General features: G+C 43.1%; 1 pseudogene across 1 annotated transcript in view; it reads left to right on the top strand.

Annotated features, from left to right (window-relative positions):
* Positions 1-6,326: 6,326 nt before the first annotated feature.
* The window catches only part of LOC143774274 (NXPE family member 3-like), a 41,559-nt pseudogene continuing 24,817 nt past the window's right edge, over positions 6,327-23,068 (top strand). Inside the window, exons 1-4 of the transcript XR_013215505.1 lie at positions 6,327-6,431; positions 9,037-9,551; positions 20,165-20,385; positions 20,802-20,872. The product of XR_013215505.1 is annotated as an NXPE family member 3-like (transcript). The remainder of the gene's footprint in view (positions 6,432-9,036; positions 9,552-20,164; positions 20,386-20,801; positions 20,873-23,068) is intronic.

The raw sequence follows: 23,068 nt of genomic DNA, 5'->3' as shown, positions 1-23,068 counted from the left end.
CTGGATTTGGGGATCCTCGGCCATTCTTCCTTGCAGATCCTCTCCAGTTCTGTCAGGTTGGATGGTGAACGTTGGTGGACGCCATTTTCAGATCTCTCCAGAGATGCTCAATTGGGTTTAGGTCAGGGCTCTGGCTGGGCCAGTCAAGAATGGTCACAGAGTTGTTCTGAAGCCACTCCTTTGTTATTTTAGCTGTGTGCTTAGGGTCATGGTCTTGTTGGAAGGTAAACCTTCAGCCAAGTCTGAGGTCCAGAACTCTCTGGAAGAAGTTTTCATCAGGGATATTTCTGTACTTGGCTGCATTCATGTTTCCTTCAATGACAACTGCAGCGCCCCAGAGTCCTGGTCGTTGCAGTACTGATGCTCCGCCGCTAAGGGGGGTGTTGGTACGTCTGATGGCACTGAAGGAGTTCACCTGACCAGGTATCACAGACACCAATACACTTCACAGTCTGGCCTCCAGGGGGAGCTAAGGGTGCTATGTATTAGGCCACTCCTCACAATCTGGTAAAACTGGGGGTTAGATAGGAAGTTAGACAGAAAGCTGACTGGGTTGGAACCAGGCAACATCCAGTGGCAGAGGGTGTTGCAGGGGAAGATTCAGGTGGGCCCCTGTCAGGGGTGGGATCCTGACAGAGGCCTAGCGAACAGAAAGAACGTTACGGGACCGCGCCTGCACTTCATTGTGGCGGTACCCCAAGAAAGGACAAGAAGCAAGGTTTATTGTGAAGAGTGAGAAACGAGATCAACGCAACAAGGAGATAACGCCAGTAGGAGTCATGCTGTAAGACCGAGGCAACATCCTACTGAGGCGCGTAGCCGGTGGCCGGAAACGCCGAGGAAGTATTGAGCTCCAGGCCTTACTTCAAACCTACGGCAGGACAGTCAGTTATAGGCAGGCTGTCTCACCCAAATCACCTAAGCAGACATAGGGGGCAACAGTTGGAGAGGGGCGACTATAGGGTCCCGGAAGACCTCCAGGCCTACCCGTCATACGGGTGCGTCCTAGCCATATCATCTGGGGGACGGAGAAGAACATCAGAATCAGTTGTGAGGGAACTTCAGAAACAGACACAACAGTTGTGAGGACTATCCCGTGGTGCTAAGCAGGTAAGGACTACAACACACAAGCGCTAGAAGGTAGGCACAGATTTCCACCTGCAAAGGGAACTCTGGAGGTGCCATCGGACCGGCCGGTCTCAGACAGCCCTGTTAACCGTATTCCGGATTGAGGATCCTGAAGCCTTCAGTAAAGAGGTAAAAAGACTGCAACCTGGTGTCCTCGTTATTCATCGCGACCTGCACCACACCACAACATTCTCAACTTTCACTGGACGCCCCTCAGCAGGGTCACGGACCGGGTCTAGCCACCGTGACACTCCCAGAACCGAGACAGAGAGGCCCGGTATTGGGTACCCCTCGGCCCTGTGGCAGTGGGGGCGCTCCACAACCAGTCGTCCTGTCCCTGCAGCTGAAAAACACCCCCATAGCATGATGCTGCCACCATCATGTTTCACTGTTGGGATTGTATTGGGCAGGTGATGAGCAGTGCCTGGATTTCTCCATACATACCACTTAGAATTATCACCAAAAAGGTCTATCTTCGTCTCATCAGACCAGAGAATCTTATTTCTCATAGTCTGGGAGTCCTTCATGTGTTTTTTTAGCAAACTCTAAGTAGGTTTTCATATGTCTTGTACAATACAATAACCAAAGAAAAAATGAGCGGCACTACTTTCATATGTCTTGCACTGAGGAGAGGCTTCTGTCAGGCCACTGTGCCATAAAGGTGATAGTTGACTTTGTGGAACTTTCTCCTATCTCCCTACTGCATCTCTGGAGCTCAGTCACAGTGATCTTGGGGTTCTTCTTTACCTCTCACCAAGGTTCTTCTTCCACGATTGTTTAGTTTGGCTTGTCAGCCAGGTCTAGGAAGACTTCTGGTGGTCCCAAACTTCTTCTATTTAAGGATTATGGAGGCCACTGTGCTCTTAGGAACCTTGAGTACTGCAGAAATTCTGTTGTAACCTTGGCCAGATCTGTGCCTTGCCACAATTCTGTCTCTGAGCTCCTTGGCCAGTTCCTTTGACCTCATGATTCTCGTTTGGTCTGACATGCACTGTGAGCTGTGAGGTCTTGTATAGACAGGTGTGCGTCTTTCCAAATCAAGTCCTATCAGTTTATTTAAACACAGCTGGCCTCCAATGAAGGAGTAGAACCATCTCAAGGAAGATCACAAGGAAATGGACAGCATGTGACTTAAATATGAGTGTCTGAGCAAAGGGTCTGAATAATTATGACCATGTGATATTTCAGTATTTCATTTTTGCTAAATTTGCAAAAATTTCCACATTTCTGTTTTTTTTCAGTCAAGGTGGGGTGCAGAGTGTACATTAATGTGGAAAAAATGAACTTTTTTGAATTTACCAAACGGCTGCAATGAAACAAAGAGTGAAAAATTTAAAGGGGTCTGAATATTTTCCGTACTCACTGTACATGTCTTTATCTCCTATATGATACAGGAAAGATATATATATATCTTTGTACCATGTTAGCCAGTAGATAGAAAAATATTTAGAATTGAGTCCTAGGAAATTAATGTTTCTGCCACCAATTGTATAGGTGAATTTCAAATTCATTTCATTATCATTCATATATTTGATAAGTTCAAATATCAAGTCCGCAGGTCCCTCCGATATCAGGAGCAAGTCATCCAGATAGCGCCCCGGCCACCTAATATGGGGGGAGAAGGGGTTAACATGTGAAAACATGAATAAACTTTCCCAGGCTGCCATATACAGGTTAGCGATAGATGGCAAGAACCCTGCGCCCATCGGGGCTCCGCAAACCTGCAAAAAAAATTCTTTGCTAAAGGAAAAGAAGTTGTGTTTAAGGAGAAAGTCCACAGAGGAAATCAAAAATTCCTGTATAGCCGGAGTGTAGTCACTGTAGTCCTGGAGATGTCTCTTCAGGCTGGAGATAGTCAGGTCATGCATCAGGGAGGGATACAAGGCCTCCACGTCACAGGAGATGAAGATACAGTCTCCAGACCATGCAGTCTGATCCAGGGAGGAAATCAAATGCTTTGTATCTTTTATATAACCTGGTAGTCTAGAAATCAGTGGTTGCAGATACATATCCACCCAGATACTGAGGTTTTCACCCATGCTTCCAATCCCTGCTACTATGGGTCTGAATGTAGGAGGAAAGACTTCCTTGTGGATTTTAGGCAGGGAATGGAAGATGGGGATTATAGGGTGTTCCACAAATAAATCCTCAGTTTTTTATCCAGTGCTCCTATAGCAAAACCCTCAGAAAGCAGATGTTTTAGTTTGTTCTGGAATAGTTCAGTGGGATCATGCTGTAGTCTCCTACATGTCCTGCTGTTATTCAGCATCACCATGTTCTGCTGTACATATAGACCTGCATTCAATAGGACCACAGCTCCTCCTTTGTCAGCTCTTCTGACTATGAGATCCTGGTTCCCTCTGATCTCCTCCAGAGCTTTGACGTGTGCGTAACTCCCCTACATCCGTGGGGTCTCCATGTGTCTCTTCAAGTATTTCCAGCACTTTGTCAAAGGTGTCTCGCTCATGGGGAAGTCGTAGCATGACGGAATCCCTGGCCTATCCATCTAAAGCCATGAGGGCAACCTCCGCCGCTAGCGCAGGAGTCATGGGGTACATTCTCATCATACCCCCATAGCTCCCAACCGTCCCTCATTGTGCGGGACTGTCCCGGTTTTGTTGCTTCGCCCCGCTGTCCAGCATGGGATGCTCTGATCCCACAGACAGCAGGAGAAGCAACCGACACACCCCCCCGCCCGCCCTCCTTGAAGACGATACTCACCTCAGCTTGCTCCAGCGATGCCTGGTCTCGGCGTACACAGCTCGTCCTGAATGAGCGGTCACGTGGTACCGCTCATTAAGGTCATGAATATGCGCATATTCATGACGTTAATGAGCATTATCACGTGACCGCTCACGCAGGAAGAAGGTGCTGCGCCGGGAGTCGGGACAGAGCGAGGGGGATGTCGGTGTGGCCGCGCGATGTGAGACAGGTGAGTATGAGGGACAGGTGAGTATGAGGGACGGGGGATGGGGGGATGAAGGAGGACATACGCCGGTGCGCCATGCAAGATGGGAGCAGGAGCGGGGGGGTGGAGAGATAAGCCATGCATTCAGAGGGGAATATGAGCCATGCATTCAGGGGGGAATATGAGCCATGCATTCAGGGGGGAATATGTGGCCATTATACAGTATTGAGCATCATGTGTGGCCATTATACAGTATGGAGCATCATGTGTGGCCATTATACACTATGGAGCATCATGTGTGGCCATTATACAGTATTGAGCATCATGTGTGGCCATTATACAGTATGGAGCACTGTGTGTGGCCATTATACAGTATGGAGCACTGTGTGTGGCCATTTTACAGTATGGAGCATCATGTGGGGTCATTATACAGTATGGAGCACTGTGTGGCCATATTTTTTTTGTTTATAATTATTGTATATAAAACAGTGTGATCAGCAGTGCTAAATGGGTGTGGTTGGGACGTGGATATGGGTGTGACTAATTATGAATGGGTGTGGTCAGAGGCGTGGCCTAAAATTTGCTGCGGCGCGCAAAGCGCGCCGCAAACTTTGTCCTTCTGTCCCATCTTCAAAAGTTGGGAGGTATGTACCCCTGACCTGCTCAGTCCAGCTCCATAACAGAACGCTGGTCCCTGTGAAATTGGGGAAATTACTCAAAACAGTCCTCAGCGGTATACTAGCCCTTAGAGTTCCCCCAACTGCTCGGTCTGCCACCCCCCTTGTCCGCAGACTGCATCCTGCCGACTACGCCAAGTGTAAGATATCAAACAGGAACGCAGGATGCAGTGACGGGACACAGGCAATGCAAAGGTTAACAGGTTTATTTACAGGGGAAATACTCCACACAGGGAGATAAAGAGTTAAACAGTATTAAAGGAAACAGTATTAAAGGCACAGTACAATGCAACAGTTCAAATATTAGCAAACGTATAAGGAAGTCAATACTGCAGCTCCTGCTGTGAACTCTTTGTTGCCGGCAACGGCCGACACAGTGTCCTCATTAATGGGATCAAGCAAACAACAATACTCCGGTACCTTCCACTGCCCCTAGTCCATATACTGTAGATGCCTCCAAGGTTACGGGCCACGGTACTGTCTGAGCCCGACGTGTCTCCTGTAATACTCTCCTAACAGTCTTGGTCAAACGGGCCCAAAGTGGCTGATGGTAATACGGGTGACAGACTTGTATGAGCTCAGCGTGGCTCGGTAGGTGTCAAATGGCCCAGTCAGGGTGCGAAGGTCTGTACTGTCCTCGGTCATTCTTATGGGGCACGTGTGAACGAAGTGAGGTTCAGCGTGTTTAGAGACCGCGACCCAATGTCATATGCGCTATATGACTAGGGACATTGGTGAACTGTTCGGCGTACGGACACCCATGGTAACTGGGCGAAGTGAGAGGTCCAGCATGTTTAGTGTCCGTGAGTCAAAGCCGTATATGAAGTGTCTAAGATAAAGCTGCAAGTTAATATCACCAGTTGGTGCCTCTTGTGTTTCATGAAATGTATATAATGAACTGTGCATAACCCGGTTTATGACACTTTAAATAAACCACATGGACTGTTTTGTGTGAAAAACCGTGCCCGTGTGCTTGAATCCCGTGCCAAGTGAGTGTTCCCCAATACACTTAGTAAGTGCAATCTTACAACGCATATAGTAAATGCCCTCAGCTTGTAGCCAAGAGGAATTTAGTGTAGTGCACCTGTAAGATGTCTCCCAACCAATAGCTGGGAGGCATCTTGTATAAAAGACTCCCTCTCCCCTGAGGAGTCGCCAAGCATTCTTAGGCTAAAATCTTGCTGTCGATCACCTGATTAATGAGAAAAACACACCTTCTTTTGATTACTCAGCTTGGTGTGACTTCACAAGTACATCACACCACAACAACCTATAAAATGTCACCAGGCCGGGTAATCAGAAGAAAGGCCACGTATTCCAGGAGATAGGGGACGATTCTCATGGTTCCCATCAACCCAACAGCTACATATTATGGAAATGGCCTCTGGTCGGAGTCCTGCAGAAAGATTCACCGTAACTCTACACTTCACCTTCTATACAGACAGTAACTAATATAATTACTAAGCAGACTCTCCATCAATGTACTGAGTCCACTTGAAGGAACAGGTAGACATTTATAGGAAACATCCTGGTTAGTTACAACTGTGTGACAAGGTCAATTTTTTCTTACAACTGCAATCTACGTAACAGATAAAATCCTGTAAATTATAGAGGCAGTAGAATGTTTATAGCAGAGATCTCCATATTACAGAGGACTCCTCTTCCTGAACATGAAGCAACGCTGGCTCCTGATCGTGTGTCTTGTATGTCTGGCAGGGGTAAGTACATGGGGGCTACCATTCTACCTATGTAAAATTAGCCGATGGCCATGTTTTCAAAAGACCCCTGACATGGGGTTTTCTTGGATTTTACATTGATGATAATGACAGAACTGAAGGCCTTTGGTGGGCTTCTGGCTGCCATGGAAACACACTGAGGTTGATGGGCGCCATAGGGAGAGCCTTCAACCTGTCTTGGCAATTCCTTTTAGAACTGCATGGAAAGAACCTCACATACGTGGTGGTCAACTCTTCTTTCCTCTGAGCACACCCAGGACCCTGCTATCAAGGTTCTAACATTATACCATGAATATCCTCAAACTCCCCTAAAATCCTTCTAGAATCAAAGGCTTTCCTTTCATTTCAGTTTGTTTCTAAGTATTTTTCCATGTATTTAGAAGGTGAATAAGATTGTTTGTAATGGTTACGCCTCATGTGACCCTAAGGGGTAGGTGTTCACTGGAGTCATTTTATTGGCCAATAATGGTCACATGATTGTGTTTTATAAATGAGGGGACATGTCTCTGATCGGCTGATAATTAAAGTTGTTGTTAACGTGTGATTTTTTTAAAAAACAAGCAGCAGAAGTATAGATAATGACATCTTTAGTAATTCGAGTTCTCCAGGTTGAACGTTTGGAGCTAACCTCAGTACTGTAAAACCTTCAAATGCCATGAAAGGATGTGTCACAGTTTGAGGTCTACTAGGACAGTATCCAACTCCTTTCAAGCTCTTTCATACAAAGACAGCATTACTAATCTCAATATGACCTCAACATATCTGGCTATGGGTAAAAGGTTGGTAACCGGTGGTAATCAACAGCCTGTTCAACCCCTTCACAACTTTTGACGTACATGTATGTCAAAATTCATGTGCCTAACTTTGATTCGGGCTTGAATCTTTCCCCTCACTTGATGGACGATTTAAAATCCTGAAAGTGGAATTTATCACGGCAGGAGGGCGCATTGTTCAACCCTACCATCAGCGAACCCGTGACATGATTGTAAACAGGTGAACTATGTGCAACAGTGGATAGTAATACACCAGGCGAAACAACAATCTACTTTTATTGTCTTAGCAGAATAATATGAATAAAAGATTGTTATTAGACGCAGATTATACTCTTCTATTATCCGTATTTAAAATTGAAAACTTGAGGCCAAAGAAACATTTTAGTGGAAAAAATGATAATTTTCCATTAACTCAGCCCATTGTTATACAATTCTGTGCATCCGCAATCTGTTCCAGACAAAATTGCATTCTGGAATTCAGTTGGTGCTCTTTCCCTTCAAAGCCCTGCTGTGCACCCAAACAGTAGTTTTCCACCACATATGGGGTTTCTGTGCAGTCAGGAGAAATTTCACAACAAATTGTATAGTCCATTTTTAACTCTTACCCTTGTGAAAATGAAAAATTTGGGGCAAAAGGAACATATTTGTGGAAAAAATGTAATTTTTCATTTTCACGGTTTAACGTTAAAAAATTCTGTGAAGCACCAGTGGATTCAAGCTGCTCACCACACATCTAGATAAGTTCCTTGAGGGGTTTATTGTGCATTTTCTCCTGTTACCCTTGTAAAAATGTAACATTTGGGGCTAAATAAACATTTCTTGGGGGGTAAATTAAAATGTTAATTTTTTTCCTTTCACAATACTTTAATTTCTGCGAAGCATCTAAAGAGTTAATAAATTTCTTGAATATATTTTTGAGCATAGTTGAGGTGCAGTTTTTAGAATGGTGTCATTTTTTGGTATTTTCTGTCACATATGCCCCTCAAAGTCACTGCAAATATGATGTGGTCCCTAAAAAATGGTTTTGTAAATTTTGCTGGAAAAATGAGAAATGGCTGGTCGAATTTTCACCATCCTAACAAAAAAAATAATGTTGAAAAAATGATGCAGATGTAAAATAGACATGTGGGAAATTATTTTTATTAATTATTTTTTACAGCACTACTAACAGGTTTAAGGATATAAATATTGAAAGTATGAAAAGGGCTAATTTTTCAAAATTTTGCCCCAAATTCTGATATTTTCACAAATAAACGCAAAAAAAAAAAATCAATCCAAATTTGCCAATAACCTAGGGTATATTGTGTCCCAGCAAAAAAAACAACTCAGAATCATTGGGATTCGTTCAAACATTCCAGAATTATTAACTCATAAAGTGACAGTAGTCAGAATTGTAAAATTTGGTCTGGTTAGGAAGGTGAAAAAAGGCTCAGGGTGAAGGGGTTAATTTATGCTATTTATGCACACACACATATATATATATATATAGGGCATATATTAAAAAAATATTTTTTTTCGATCAGGATGTATCCCTTTTTTGCATAGTTCAACTTTTTTCTACAATGCTTGTCTTTTTTTTTCAGTGATGGCTGAATGCTAGTTGACGATAATTACTTTCACGCCCTGGATTCTTTCATTTTACTGGGGGCAGAAGGTGCTGCTGTAGTACATAAAAGTGCAAGAATTTTCTTACAAGCCAATAAGAATTTTGTGTTATATATCATAGTGTCTCTTTATGTAAGAGAATCTAAGAGAGTCGTAATGGTATGTCTGTTAAATATTTTGCATTTTTTTGTAATTTACAATGTTTTTAGTTTAATTTCAGGTTCTTTCTAATGAATAATGTAGAAAAATATAAACCACCATCCCCTAAGAAGCAGACTCCTCCTATGAGCACCAAGCAATCCACCACTGTCTCTTCGCGAACTATTAAGCCCAAATTCACAAAGTTTATAAGACTGATTGATTGGCCTGAACCCCCATCTCCTGTTACACATTTTAACTTCTCCACCAGTCCTAAAAATGTAATTATGAACTACTGAGTCCACGGGAAGTATATAGAGTTGGGGAGAAATTGGAAGTGATCATCACAGCTCGGGATCACAATGGTCAACAAAAGCAATATGGTGGAGACTTCTTCCGGGCCAAGCTCCACTCACCAGCGCTTAAAGCTGGAGTGACCGGACAAGTCAAGGACTATAATAATGGAAGCTACTTGGCCACTTTGCTTCTTCCGTGGTCGGGGGAAGCTCAAGTGCAGATCAGGCTCATTCATTCTAGTGAAGCTGTTGATGTTCTGAAGAGAAAGCGGGAAAGTCATCCAGAGAAGGTAAGCGCAGCATTCAGCAATCCAAGATGGGGCTGGTACTAGAGGTAGATGGATACTTAGGACTACACCTCAGAACAGATATTAGGTGAGGGGTGGAATTTTATTTAAGAATTTAACTATAGGGAATTTGTGCACATCGCTCTTTCTTCATGATTGTCCTGTGTGCAATCATCCCCAGCACAAGGACCATTGAAGGACCTGCACATAGAAAGTAACATGACTATTGGTGTGAATATCCCGAAATCAATGGATGGAGCAGCAAGTTTTTATAGAGTAGGCGTGTAAGCTGCTATGTGGCAGTGTATGGAGTCTAAAGTCTGTAATTATTTGGAGGGTCTGGTTTAGGGTTTGTGATTATGGTGAGGGTCTTTAGGAGGTTTCATGTCTAAATTAATTCTTAGATCTGGTCTGGAGTCGACATCTGATCTGGGATATGTCATTGTTTGGAGGATCTAGTCTTGGGTCTGTGGTTATTTTGAGGGTCTGTGTCTGTAGTGATTCTAGTCTGAAGCCTTAATTCAGTGGTCTGGTCTGCAGTCTTTAGTGATTTTAAGAATCATCTGTGGTTTGGGAAAATGTTTTTGGGTCTCAAATCTTTATCAGGGAGTTTAGTGTTTATGTTAATTCTAAGATCTGCTATGGAGTCCATATTTATTGAGTGATTCTGATCTATAGTTATTTGGAGGGCCTAATTTTGGACATGCGGATATTTTTAAGTTTTGTTTTTAAGTAAGTGGTTTGGTCTTAGAACTGTAGTTAGTCTGGGATCTGGTTTGAAGCATGTATCTAGAAGCCTGGTTTGGGGTCTGTGAATATTTTTAGGGTCTGGATTCTGTGTTTTAGCAGGAAGTCTGGTTTTCCTTTGGGGATATGAGGTCTGATTTATTCTTATATCTGGTCTGAAGTTTGATATTTTAAAGTCTTTGTTTTTGGGTTTAGAGGGCTTGACATTTTTTTTTACGGTCTGTACTTTTTGTGGGGCCTGGGATGTGATTGCATTGATTTTTATAGTCTCTATTAATTTTGTGGTGTAATATTGAAATCACAATTGTTAGTTTGCTGGTGTTTGTGGGATCACATGTTAAAAAGATTGCACAAATGATCATTCATATGAAAATACCCACGATTACCTAAACAAAACCTTAAAAGGGTAAATTTAAAGGGATACTCTTTATGAGGCAGCCCGTTTAAGAGTGTTTTTTTTCTACTCGTCCCTTTAGATATGAAAACAATCAGTGGGTAACCTCACACCCATGAAACAACCTGTATTGTGTTGTTGACATCCTATGTTGGATCGCCCTCCCATCTCGGCATCCATTATTAGGAGTATAAGCAGGATCAGACAGGATCAGACAATGGATTGAAGAAGAAATGGATCAAGAGTTGCTGGATCTAAAAAGTTCAAACCCAATATGTTGGCCAAATGGATGAGGTGGAGTAGATAAATGGTGTTCTGTCCGTTTCATCTCCTTTGGCCTTGTGACAAACATTTTATTGACCCACTAGGCCTCATTTTTCAAAACTGTCTGTAATGCACATAGCAGCCAATCACAGTACAGCTTTTATTTTACCAGAGCTGCTTAATGTCATCAGGACCAAGTGCCATCAATTTACGGGGCTCGGTCCTGAGCCTAAAATTCGTATTATTGTAAATTGAAGGAATACAGTTAAGGCACCTGCAAACTAACAGGAACAGGTCCAGATCCCTGGGGAGAAGACATAAATGCCTTTTATTTAGATAGCTGCAAAGCACTGATGCTTCTGTTGAATTCCTACAGGACTATTCTAAAGGTACCGTCACACTCAGCGACGCTGCAGCGATATAGACAACGAGCCGATCGCTGCAGCGTCGCTCTTTAGGTCGCTGTAGAGACGTCAAACACAGCAGCTCCAGAACGATGCAGGAGCGATCCAGTGATGTAACGGCGACTCACTTATCGTTCTCACAGGTCGTTAGCTCCATGTAATACATTGCTGGCATCGTTGCTTTTGCTGTCAAACATGATGATACACGCCGACCTGACGACCAAATAAAGTTCTGGACTTCTAGCTCTGACCAGCGATATCACAGCGGCATCCAGATCGCTGCTGCGTGTCAAACACGACGAGATCGCTATCCAGGACGCTGCAACGTAACGGATCGTTGTCGTTCTCATTGTAAAGTTGCTGAGTGTGAAGGTACCTTTAGTTAAGACAAGATGAGAGATGCTAATCAGCCAAATAAAGGGCTGGGTTTTTGACAGCTGAAGAGTGGGTGGGAGGCTGTTCACCATATCTCCACCCCAGAGTGTGGTCCAGAAGGTAAATATGGAACCGTTTGACTCATTCAGTGTTTGGTGTGCCAGGATATGGGATCTCCAGAGCTGTGCTCATATTAAAGATACCTGAACCTTAATTTTTTTTCCCTGAACAGGCAAACGTCACAGCCACACAGACTCTGCTATATGCAATTTTTGGATTTTTTGCATTATGTCAGAAGGGTCATGTTTGTTTATCTAATTTTGGACAGCAGCCACTACTCACAGATGCAGTTCATGGCATGGCGGCTCTGAGTGCAAGGTCAACTGATAATTTTTCCATTAGGAAGGTGGTAAGAAGAGCCCTGCAGAAAATGACCCCGGGTGATGAAATAGAGGCCTTTTTGACCATTCTTGAAAGGGTCACTGAAGGGAAAAACTCTTGCCAGAGAAATTGGTGGAAGTGCTGGCTCCACACTTAACTGGGATGCTCCAGAAAGCCCACTATGACTATGCTTTACAAGATGCCAGAGAAAAAGTGAAACTGAAAACTTAAATTTTGGCGCGCTTGGGGGGTGATAATGATTGTCAGGGCACAAGGTTGGACTTCAGAAAGGCAGATTTTAATGGACTCAGAAGGCAGGTAGGAAAGGTCCAATGGCTGGATGTTCTAAAGGACAGAAATGTCCAAGAAGGATGAGAGATTTTGTTAACTGAAATTCTCTCTGAATAATCAGTAACAATCCAGAAAAGAACGAAGAATTAAAAGCATTTAAAGAGACCAGGATGGATGAACAAAGAACTTAAACATTTGTGAAAAAGTAAAAAACAAATGTATATTAAATGGAAAGAGGGGGACATATCTAAAGAAGAATATAATGCTGTTTACAGGGAATGCAGGGCAAGCGTTAAAAGGGCTAAAGCCAATTATGAAGTTAGGCTTTCATGGGAGACCAAAAGCAATAAAAAAGGATTTTGGGGGTATGTCAAAAGCAAAAGAAAAAGAAAAGTCAAAAGATGCTATATGATTTTTATAGAATTTTTACAGGATGAAAAGAGTGAAGTGGTCAAAAATGATGTTGATAAGGCTGAACTTTTAAATTCCTATTTTGCATCTGAACTGTCTAAGAAAGCAATTGTACAATTGTAACATCAACTGATCTTTACGGAGCTATCAAAGGAATAAAATAATTAACACTATCTATAAATAGAGAGATTGTGAGGGAACACTTAGCTAATATAAATGAATTTAAATGTCCTGGTCCAGATGAATTACATCCTAGGGTACTGAAAGAGATAGCAGAGGAAATTGCTAGCTAGAATCTTTGAAAAATCCTGGAGATCAAGAGAAGTCCCAGAAGATTGGAGAAGGGCAAATATTGTCCCTATCTTCAAAAAAGAAAAGAAGACGGAGCCAGGAAATTACAGGCCAGTGAGCCTTACTTCTTTACCAGGAAAGATCTTTGAAGAAATTATTAAACAGCATTTATGTAAGTACTTGGATAAGAATACAGTAATTAACCAGAGCCAGCATGGGTTTGTAGCAAACAAGCCATGCTAGACTAATCTAATTTGCGTTTATGAAGGAATCACTGACTGGGTGGATCAGGGAAATGCGGTACAGTACATCTCGACTTCAGCAAAGCATTTGATAAAGTATCTTATACTATCCTTATTGGAAAATTGACCACTTATGGGATTGACAAGGCTACGGTAAGATGGATTCATAACTGGCTCAGTGTTCATACTCAAAGAGTGGTAATAAATGGTTGCACATCCAATTCCAAGAGTGTTTTAAGTGTGGTACCACAAGGCACTGTCCTGATCCATATAAGCTTGAACAATTGGCAGCGACTAATAGGATGGTCTTTAACAGGGAGAAATGCAAGATTCTACATCTGGGTAAGAAAAACGAAAATTACATCTATAGAATGGGAGAAAAAGAACTAAGCAAGAATATGTGTGAAAAAGACTTGGGTATACTAATAGATCACAGACTGCACATGAGTCAACAGTACAATGCAACAGCAAAAAAGGCAAACACAGTTCTGGGATGTATTAAGAGAAACACACAGTCTTGATCACGTGAAGTAATTATCCCTCTCTACTCCTCCTTGGTCAGGCCTCATCTGGAATATTGTGTACAGTTCTTTGAAGCTTATTTTAAAAAAGACATTGAAAAACTGGAGCAACTTCAGAGAAGAGCTAACCAGGATAGAGAGTAGACTGCAAAAGTGTGTCCAACGAGAAACGTTTAAAGGATCTGGCAATGTTTAGCTTGCAAAAAAGAAGGCTAAGAGGAGACTTTACTGTCTACAACTATATGAATGGATGTCACAGTTTAGAGGGATCATCCTTATTCTCATTTGCACATGGAACACTCAAAGCAAAGCAATGAAACTGAAAGGGAGAAGATACAGATTAGATATTAGAAAAAACGTTTTGACAGTGAGGAAGATGTGAGTGGAGAGGTGCTGAGTTCTCTTCAAACAGAGGCTGGACAGACATCTGTCTGAGATGGTTTAGTGAATCCTGCATTGAGCAGGGGGTTGGACACGATGACTCTGGAGGTCTCTTCCATCTCTAACATTCTATGATTCTAACGGGTCCACCTCTGGGTGTATTACCATGACAAACCCCCTCACTCCCAAATGTTTGATCTGATGCTCCTGGTCTAAAATGGTTGCAGCAAGAATCCTCTACCCCTGCGCAGATGGTAGAGCATGTGGTTATGGAAAGGTTCGTGCACTCCCTTCCGAGGTCAATGCTGATTTGGGCTACCCAGGGTCAGCCCTGGAATGCTGATAACTTGGTCGGACAGGTCGAAAGGTATCTTTGGGCCGAGGGTTCCTTGCTGAGGCATCCCACTCCATATTAAGGCTCCCAACAGTCCAGGTCCCGGCTGGTGATATTATATGTTGGAAATGTCACTGCCCAAGCCATATAGCCTCCCGTTGTCCACTGACTTCTGAGCAGATTGACTGTAGCCTAGGACACTGTTTTTCATACTATGCATATTCGGCCTGCAATGTGAATGGTTCATCCAGCAAGGGGCCAAAAGCTTAACCCATAAATGTGAATGGTCTGAAAGTGATTGGACTGCTAGACTCGGGGAGTTTAGTGACCCTCTTGAGGGCCACACTTCCTCTCCAGTATTATGGGCACATAGTGGAACAAACCTTTATGGTGTTTAAAAAGAGAAATGCTTCCAACAATAGGAATGCAAGATAGACTATAATAAAATAGTCGTCCTTGGACTTAGCACACCAATAATATCGAAACGTGAATATCAAGAAGGACGATTTTCACTCAAAAAATGAAGAACAGCCAAAAAAACTTATGGGTGTCAGTAAGGAGAGAAGGGACATAAAGTGAGGAAAAATGTTAACCCAGAAGGTCAAAAGTTGAATAATTATAAACGAATAATCATTTATTGTTGTATATCAAAGAACTACCTGTACGTGTCAGTAGGTATAGAAAATGGAGGAGGCAATCCAAGAGAGAGCAAAATGCAATTCCTGAAGTATGGGGTCAGGATGCTCCAAGGCACGGAAAGGCCAAGACTGGCGATCCATTCAGCCGTTGGCCAGTAGAGCCACTTGTCGAGTAGGATGACCAGCAATACAAGTAGGGTTCTTTCCCTGCCCTATCATAGTTTGTTGCTTCATGCTCTTTTAAGCCTGAGGGATTCCCTCACTCTAGGGGCCAGTAGGTATACCTATCCTTTGCTCAGCTTGTCTTATGTTTTGTTCCTTGCACCCTATTGAGGAGCAATACTCCATAATACGGCTATCTAACTCTTGGATGTGTTTCACCTATGGTCAGAGCTTACCTTGTGATTGATCATCTGATACTTGATATACCTGCTTTGGTGACATCTTTTCAGCAGTCCAAATTATTTATTGGGTTTTGTTATCGTTATAAGATGAGTTTATGGGTTGTTCTGGGCTTTGGGTATATCTGTCTTACCTTGGATGTACTGTTTATACATACTAACTGCACATAACATATACACTCACTGGCCACTTTATTAGGTACACCTGTCCAACTTCTTGTTAACACTTAATTTCTAATCAGCCAATCACATGGCGGCAACTCAGTGCATTTAGGCATGTAGACATGGTCAAGACAATCTCCTGCAGTTCAAACCGAGCATCAGTATGGGGAAGAAAGGTGATTTGAGTGCCTTTGAACGTGGCATGGTTGTTGGTGCCAGAAGGGCTGGTCTGAGTATTTCAGAAACTGCTGATCTACTGGGATTTTCACGCACAACCATCTCTAGGGTTTACAGAGAATGGTCCGAAAAAGAAAAAAAATCCAGTGAGCGGCAGTTCTGTGGGCGGAAATGCCTTGTTGATGCCAGAGGTCAGAGGAGAATGGGCAGACTGGTTCGAGCTGATAGAAAGGCAACAGTGACTCAAATCGCCACCCGTTACAACCAAGGTAGGCCTAAGAGCATCTCTGAACGCACAGTGCGTCGAACTTTGAGGCAGATGGGCTACAGCAGCAGAAGACCACACCGGGTACCACTCCTTTCAGCTAAGAACAGGAAACTGAGGCTACAATTTGTACAAGCTCATCGAAATTGGACAGTAGAAGATTGGAAAAACGTTGCTTGGTCTGATGAGTCTCGATTTCTGCTGCGACATTCGGATGGTAGGGTCAGAATTTGGCGTAAACAACATGAAAGCATGGATCCATCCTGCCTTGTATGGAGCATCTTTGGGATGTGCAGCCGACAAATCTGCGGCAACTGTGTGATGCCATCATGTCAATATGGACCAAAATCTCTGAGGAATGCTTCCAGCACCTTGTTGAATCTATGCCACGAAGAATTGAGGCAGTTCTGAAGGCAAAAGGGGGTCCAACCCGTTACTAGCATGGTGTACCTAATAAAGTGGCCGGTGAGTGTATGTAGTATTACATTTACTATTATTGCTGTTACATCCCACTTGATTGTCTTTTTCGTACAGTGCTTTGCAATGCTGGGACTAGTTGATCCTTCTGAAGTAAATTTTTGTGAAAAAAAGTTAAAAGTTCATTTTTATTTAAACATTCCAAAAATTCCTGTGAAAACACCTGAAGGGTTAATAAACTTCTTGAATGTGGTTTTGAGCACCTTGAGGGGTGCAGTTTTTAGAATGGTGTCACACTTGGTTATTTTCTATCATATAGACCCCTCAAAATGACTTCAAATGAGATGTGGTCCCTAAAAAAAATGGTGTTGTAAAAATGAGAAATTGCTGGTCAACTTTTAACCCTTATAACTCCCTAACAAAAAAAAATGTTGGTTCCAAAATTGTGCTGATGTAAAGTAGACATGTGGGAAATGTTACCTATTAAGTATTTTGTGGGACATATCTCTGTGATTTAATTGCATAAAAATTCAAAGTTGGAAAATTGCGAAATTTTCAAAATTTTCGCCAAATTTCAGTTTTTTTCACAAATAAACGCAGGTAATATCAAATTTTTTTTACCACTATCATGAAGTACAATATGTCACGAGAAAATAATGTCAGAATCACTGGGATCCGTTGAAGTGTTCCAGAGTTATAACCTCATAAAGGGACAGTGGTCAGAATTGTAAAAATTGGCCTGGTCATTAACGTGCAAACCACCCTTGGGGGTAAAGGGGTTAAGGACCAAGGAACTCCTTTCATCTCTAAAGCAGTGAGGGAGTTGTGTAAGGCCCTCTATGTTATGCAACTCGGGACATTGGTGTACCATCTACAGATGGACAGGCTAGTGGAGAGGTTCAAGAAACCCTTGAAGTCAATGTTTAAGAAGGTCGTGGAAAAGGGTGGCCTACACTGGGATTGTCTACTCCCGTATCTGCTGTTTTCCATTATAGAAGTCTCACAGGCCTCTATGGTGTTTTGTTCATTCGAGCTGTTACACGGGTGTCACCCTCGTGGATTTCTGGATATTGCAAAGGAGGTTATACCCCACCAGAGCATCATTGAGCATGTGGTCCAGATGCAGTCAAGGATTGCGAAGGTGATCCTCCTTCAGGCACAAGAGTCCCAGGCAAGAGTCTACAATTGGTCGGCGATGCTGAGACATTTTAGAGCTAGAGATCAGGTGTTAGTACTAATTCTTTCTGTCGAAAGTAAATTTCTGACCAAGTGGCAAGGGCCATACGAAGTGATTGAAAAGCTGGATGTCGTCAACTACAAGTTCCACCAGCCAAGGAGAAGAAAACTGTATTAGGTGTACCAAGTCAACCTGCTTAAGTCGTGGTGAGACAGGGAACCAGCAGAAGCCACATGCCTGGGGACCAATCTTGAAGCTAGTTTTGAGGCTATCACAGTGGCAGAGACACTGTCACCGGCCCTGGAACAACAGTGCCGAGAACTGCTTCAGCCGAACAGAGACTTGTTTTTAGAGTTGCCAGGATGTATGCAGCTCGTCGAGTACAAAATCCTTATGTGTGTGCGTAAATCTAAAGGCATATTCATTTCCCGAAGCCTCCTGCGAGGTGATTTTAAAGTAGTTGAGGAGAATGTTGATCCTGGGCATTATTGAGAAGTCAAAGAGCGGTTGGTCCAGGGGGTGGTGCCATCAACAGAGAGGGGAGTTTAAGAAGAGGGAAAAAGCCAATAGTCACACCCACCAGTCCCACATGACCCACAACGCCATGATCACGTGACGCGGTGAGGAGGACAGACTTAAGAAGCGGAGGGCGGAGAAGCGCAGAACACAGTACAGGCAAGCGTACTACCAAGCCGGCAACCATGGGAACAGATTATGTCATTAGTCACATGACAGAAGGTCCTATAGTCATGTGTGATGGTCCCACATCTGTAAATGCAATGCAGAGAATGATGCGATATAAGCCCGCAACCATGTATGGATGGAAGTGAATATATGCATGCATAATGTGGAGTGAAATATTAAGAGAATATACGATGTGAATAAGTATGTATGTGACGCAGGAAAAGATGACTAAGAGAAGACAGTGTACCCATGATTATATGTGAAAAAATAAGGTAAGCATAGCAAAGTATAATAAAGGATAGAAATAGGAGTCAAATAAAGTAAACACAATAAAAATAAGATGAAGGTGTGTAAAAAAAATGATATATTCATGTGAAAAAGCAATGCAATATCCAGTAAAGATGGGGGGGGGGATGGGGGATAAAAATAATGGTGAATATGAAAGACTGCATCAAGATATATTACAGCTATGTGTGGTGAAACATATATTTGTAAAGTTATGTATTATATAAACACGTGAATTATAGGTAAATAAAATTCATAAAAATTAATTATAGGGACAAAATTCTAACCATCACTAGCATCACCATCAGTAATTATATAATAATAACAATCATTTTCCTTAATAAATGATATAAAAATAGACTATGTCATAAGTATAAGAAAATAATTAATAATAATAAACTACATGTATTTTGATTACATGGTATACAAAAATGTGGAAGACGATGAATATATTTATATCCAACCATATATAATTAATTTCCCTGTTTCGTGGCTGAAGGTGCCAAAACTCCCGGCTTTGGGCAGAGGGAGGAATATGTGAGAAGGTCACTGGTAAAATACTGGAGGGGAGATATGTGTTGCTCAGGATGATAGCCTCAGTGATATGAATCTGGAACCATGCTCCAGCTTACCAAGTGCTGAGAGGGGTTAATCAGCCATATTAAGGGCTGGGTTTTTGTGAACATCTGAAGAGTGGGTGGGAGGCTGTTCACTATATCTCCACCCCATAATGTTGTCCAGGAGGTAATTGTGGAACCATTTGGACTCATTCAGTGTTCAGTGTGTCTGGAGATGAGCTCTCCAGAGCTTTGCTTGTGGTACAGAGAACAGAACCTTGTTTTTGTTTCCTTGTGGTGGCAAACCCGGCAGCCACACAGAGTTTACTGTGGGCTATTTTTGTTTTTCCGATTATGCCAAAAGGGACGTGTTTGTTTACCTAATTTTTTACTGGTTTATGCAGTACATTTTTAATAAACCAGCAGAAGTCTTAAACAGAAAGTGTTCCTGTGACTACCTGTTTAATCACCCTAGTGAGTCGATCTACCACACGGTACTAGAGGCAACAATGACAGTTTTTTTTTCTTTTGGACAGTTTTTGCACCCTACCCACTTCATACTTAGAGACTTTTTTAGCCAGAATATTATTGTTAAAGAGATTCCTTGGCCTTAGATATTGATAACGTCTCCCAAGGATAGGTGGTGGTCTGATATCCAGCACCTCCACCACCTATCAGTTGTTGTTCACAGCTCCTGCTATGGCCTTATGTACCAGACGTCCAATCAACACTGCTTAGCGCACTACATGGTGGCAATGAATCTTCTCCTCTGGGATAAGATGTAATGTTGTCATGTGACCACAATTCTGCTTCTTAGGTCTATTTTTATGGCTATTTTGAACTAAATGGCACCAGCGAGATAATGGAGTGCAACCTGGAGGTGTCAGGAAAACACGTCTGCACATACAAGGACCCCGCCACAGGCAACATCTGGCAGTGTGTGCGACCACGGAAGCTGCCGTGTGACTCCTGGGTCTATCACTCCATGGGTGGATACCACAAAGTGACAAACCAGCTGGAGGACTCTCTACTGAGTGGGTGAGTGAGGTCATCTACAAACCTGTATCAGCTTCATCATGTGACATCAACACATCTATGATGTCATGGCATCAAATCGGTGACGTGGTAGCAAATTGTTGGCCTTAATGGAGATGAACATTCAAGATCATTAAACTTGAACTCGGATGTTCCTGCTTTAGAGATCTAACATTTATCACTTATGTAAAACAAAGCAATCTGTGACATCATAGGTGAGTTATGTTATCGCAACCGTGATGTAATCAAACTAAAACAAAATTACTTGATTGGTCAATATTTCACCAATTGGGGGAATAAAGGTGTTCCCAAGTTTTCATGAAATCCATAATTGATTTCCATGATTTATGAACATGCAATTAGAGGTTTAGATTGTCATTAAGTCCATTCACCTTATTGTCCCTATTGCCTCCTTCCAGCTCAGTCACTGACAAAATTATCCCTGGCTCAGTGTCTCCGATCAATGTCACGACTGGAAACAGCTCAGTGGGTAAGATCCATGCAGGTTTATGTAGATACAGAATACAAGCTAAGGGAAAAGTTGCAGCTGCATCCCCCTCCTCCCTCTATTTTCTGTGTTTCCCCACATGGTCAGTCTACATTTGCTAAGCAATGTTTCCACCCTATCTAATAAAGCTGTGCAATGTTTCCTGCTTTGGTGCTTTTCCCTTTTTCCCTGCTGAATTTTATTCATCCTGAAAATCAAAGCCATATCTAGGGGAGCAGGAGGCCATTGTTTAAGGCACTGTCCCATTAAATGTGGGAGAAGGCATTGATCGGTAATAAGACCATTAGTAAAGCAATAATTCACCAATTCACGAACTTAGATTCTCGGGAAAGTAGGCATTAACCCCTTTAACACCTTAGACCAAAAAGAAGCTGACACTATCCTCTCTATAACCCTAGTGAACCAGTTATGCAAGTGTTGACCTTTCTAATACCCTAGACCAGCATGGTAGCATGCATGAAATCTTTCTCTATTAAAGACCACCATAGAATCATGCATGAAGCCCTCCACTACCACAGTCCACTAAGGAAGCTTACATAACGCCCTCCATTACCACAGTCCACCAAAGGAAGCAAGTGCGGCGCCCCAGTGTCCTGTTCGTCGCAGTGATGTCATTATCCTTTCAGGGGAGAAGTGATGTCATGTCTGAAGGCAATGAAAGCAACCACATTCAGGTAGCACACACATGCAACATGTTCACACTCCAGACCAGAAGGGGGAGCTCTAAGACTGTTTAGGGTGAACTCCCCTAATTACATCCTGATTTGGAGGGAAAGGAGTTCAGTTCCTGTCAGGCAGAGAGAAGGAGAGGAGCTCTGCTGGCACGAAGTGCTGCAACTCCTGGGAAAAGACACTAAAAGGTGAACATACTGCAGAGAGTGTGCAGGAAAGCAGAGCACAGGAGAGGAATATCAGAGGGAGATCAGCCAGGAACAAGCTGCTCCTTTCTGAGGCGCAGAAGCCGGTAGCCAGAAACACCGAGAGAGTAATAGGCTCTATGCATTACTCCAGAACACGGCAGGACAGTCAATTCCAAGTTGGCTGCCCGACCTTAATGCCTAAGAAGACTCAGTGGCAACTGTGGGGGTTGGGGCGTCTCTAGGGTCCCTACAAAAAGCCTCAGGCCATCAGTCATACGGGTTTGTCCTATCCATACCATCTGGGGGACAGAGAGAGGAAGACATACCACTAAGAACATCTATAAGAGTTGTGAGGACCTTACCGGGAAGCTCAGCAGGGAGGTACTACAGCACCCAGGCGCTAGTAGGAAGGCTACTGATTTCCACCTGGATAGGGGGACTCTGGAATTGCCTTCAGACCGACCGGACTCTGCCTGCCCTGTCATCTGGTGCTCCGGGCTGAGGATACCATCTGAAGTCTTCAGTAAACAAGGTAAAAGACTGCAAATCTGTCTCCTCGTTCTTTACTGCACCTTGCCCATACATAAACTCTTTTACTGGACGCCCCTGAGGGCCACGGACCGGGTCAGCCACCGTGATACCCCCCGAATCGCAGGACCCGGTACCGAGTACCCCATTGCCCTATTCTGGGGGCGATCCACATGCATGAAGTCACACTATTACAGTCTGCAAAGGAAGCTTGCATAAAGCACTCCACTACCATAGACTACCAAGGAAACATGCATGAAGCCCACCTTAGACCAGAAAAGAGGCAGGCGCTATCCTCTCCACAACCCTAGAGCACAAGTTAGCTTGCATAAAGCCCTCCACTACCACAGTCCACCACGAAAGCATGAATAAAGTCCTCCGCTACTGCAGTCCATTAAAGAAGTATGCATAAAGGCCTCCACTATGGTAGACAACTGAGGAAGCATGCAGGAAGCCAACCACTCTCATAGACCACCAAAGAAGAAAACATGAATCCTTCCACTACCATCAACCATCGAATATAGAAGAAGCAGACATGAAGCCCTCCACTACCATAGACTACCGAAAAAGCAGAAATCAAGCCCTCCACTACCATAGACTACCGAAAAAGCAGAAATGAAGCCCTCCACTACCATAGACTACAGAAGAAGCATATATGAAGCCCTCCACTACCATAGACTACCGAAGAAGCAGATATGAAGCCCTCCACTACCATAGACTACAGAAGAAGCATATATGAAGCCCTCCACTACCATAGACTACAGAAGAAGCATACATGAAGCCCTCCACT

This window comes from Ranitomeya variabilis, chromosome 5 (assembly GCF_051348905.1).
Source record: "Ranitomeya variabilis isolate aRanVar5 chromosome 5, aRanVar5.hap1, whole genome shotgun sequence".
Taxonomy (NCBI): domain Eukaryota; kingdom Metazoa; phylum Chordata; class Amphibia; order Anura; family Dendrobatidae; genus Ranitomeya; species Ranitomeya variabilis.
Note: the sequence above shows the minus strand (reverse complement) of the source record. Positions and strands in the feature narration are given on the sequence as shown.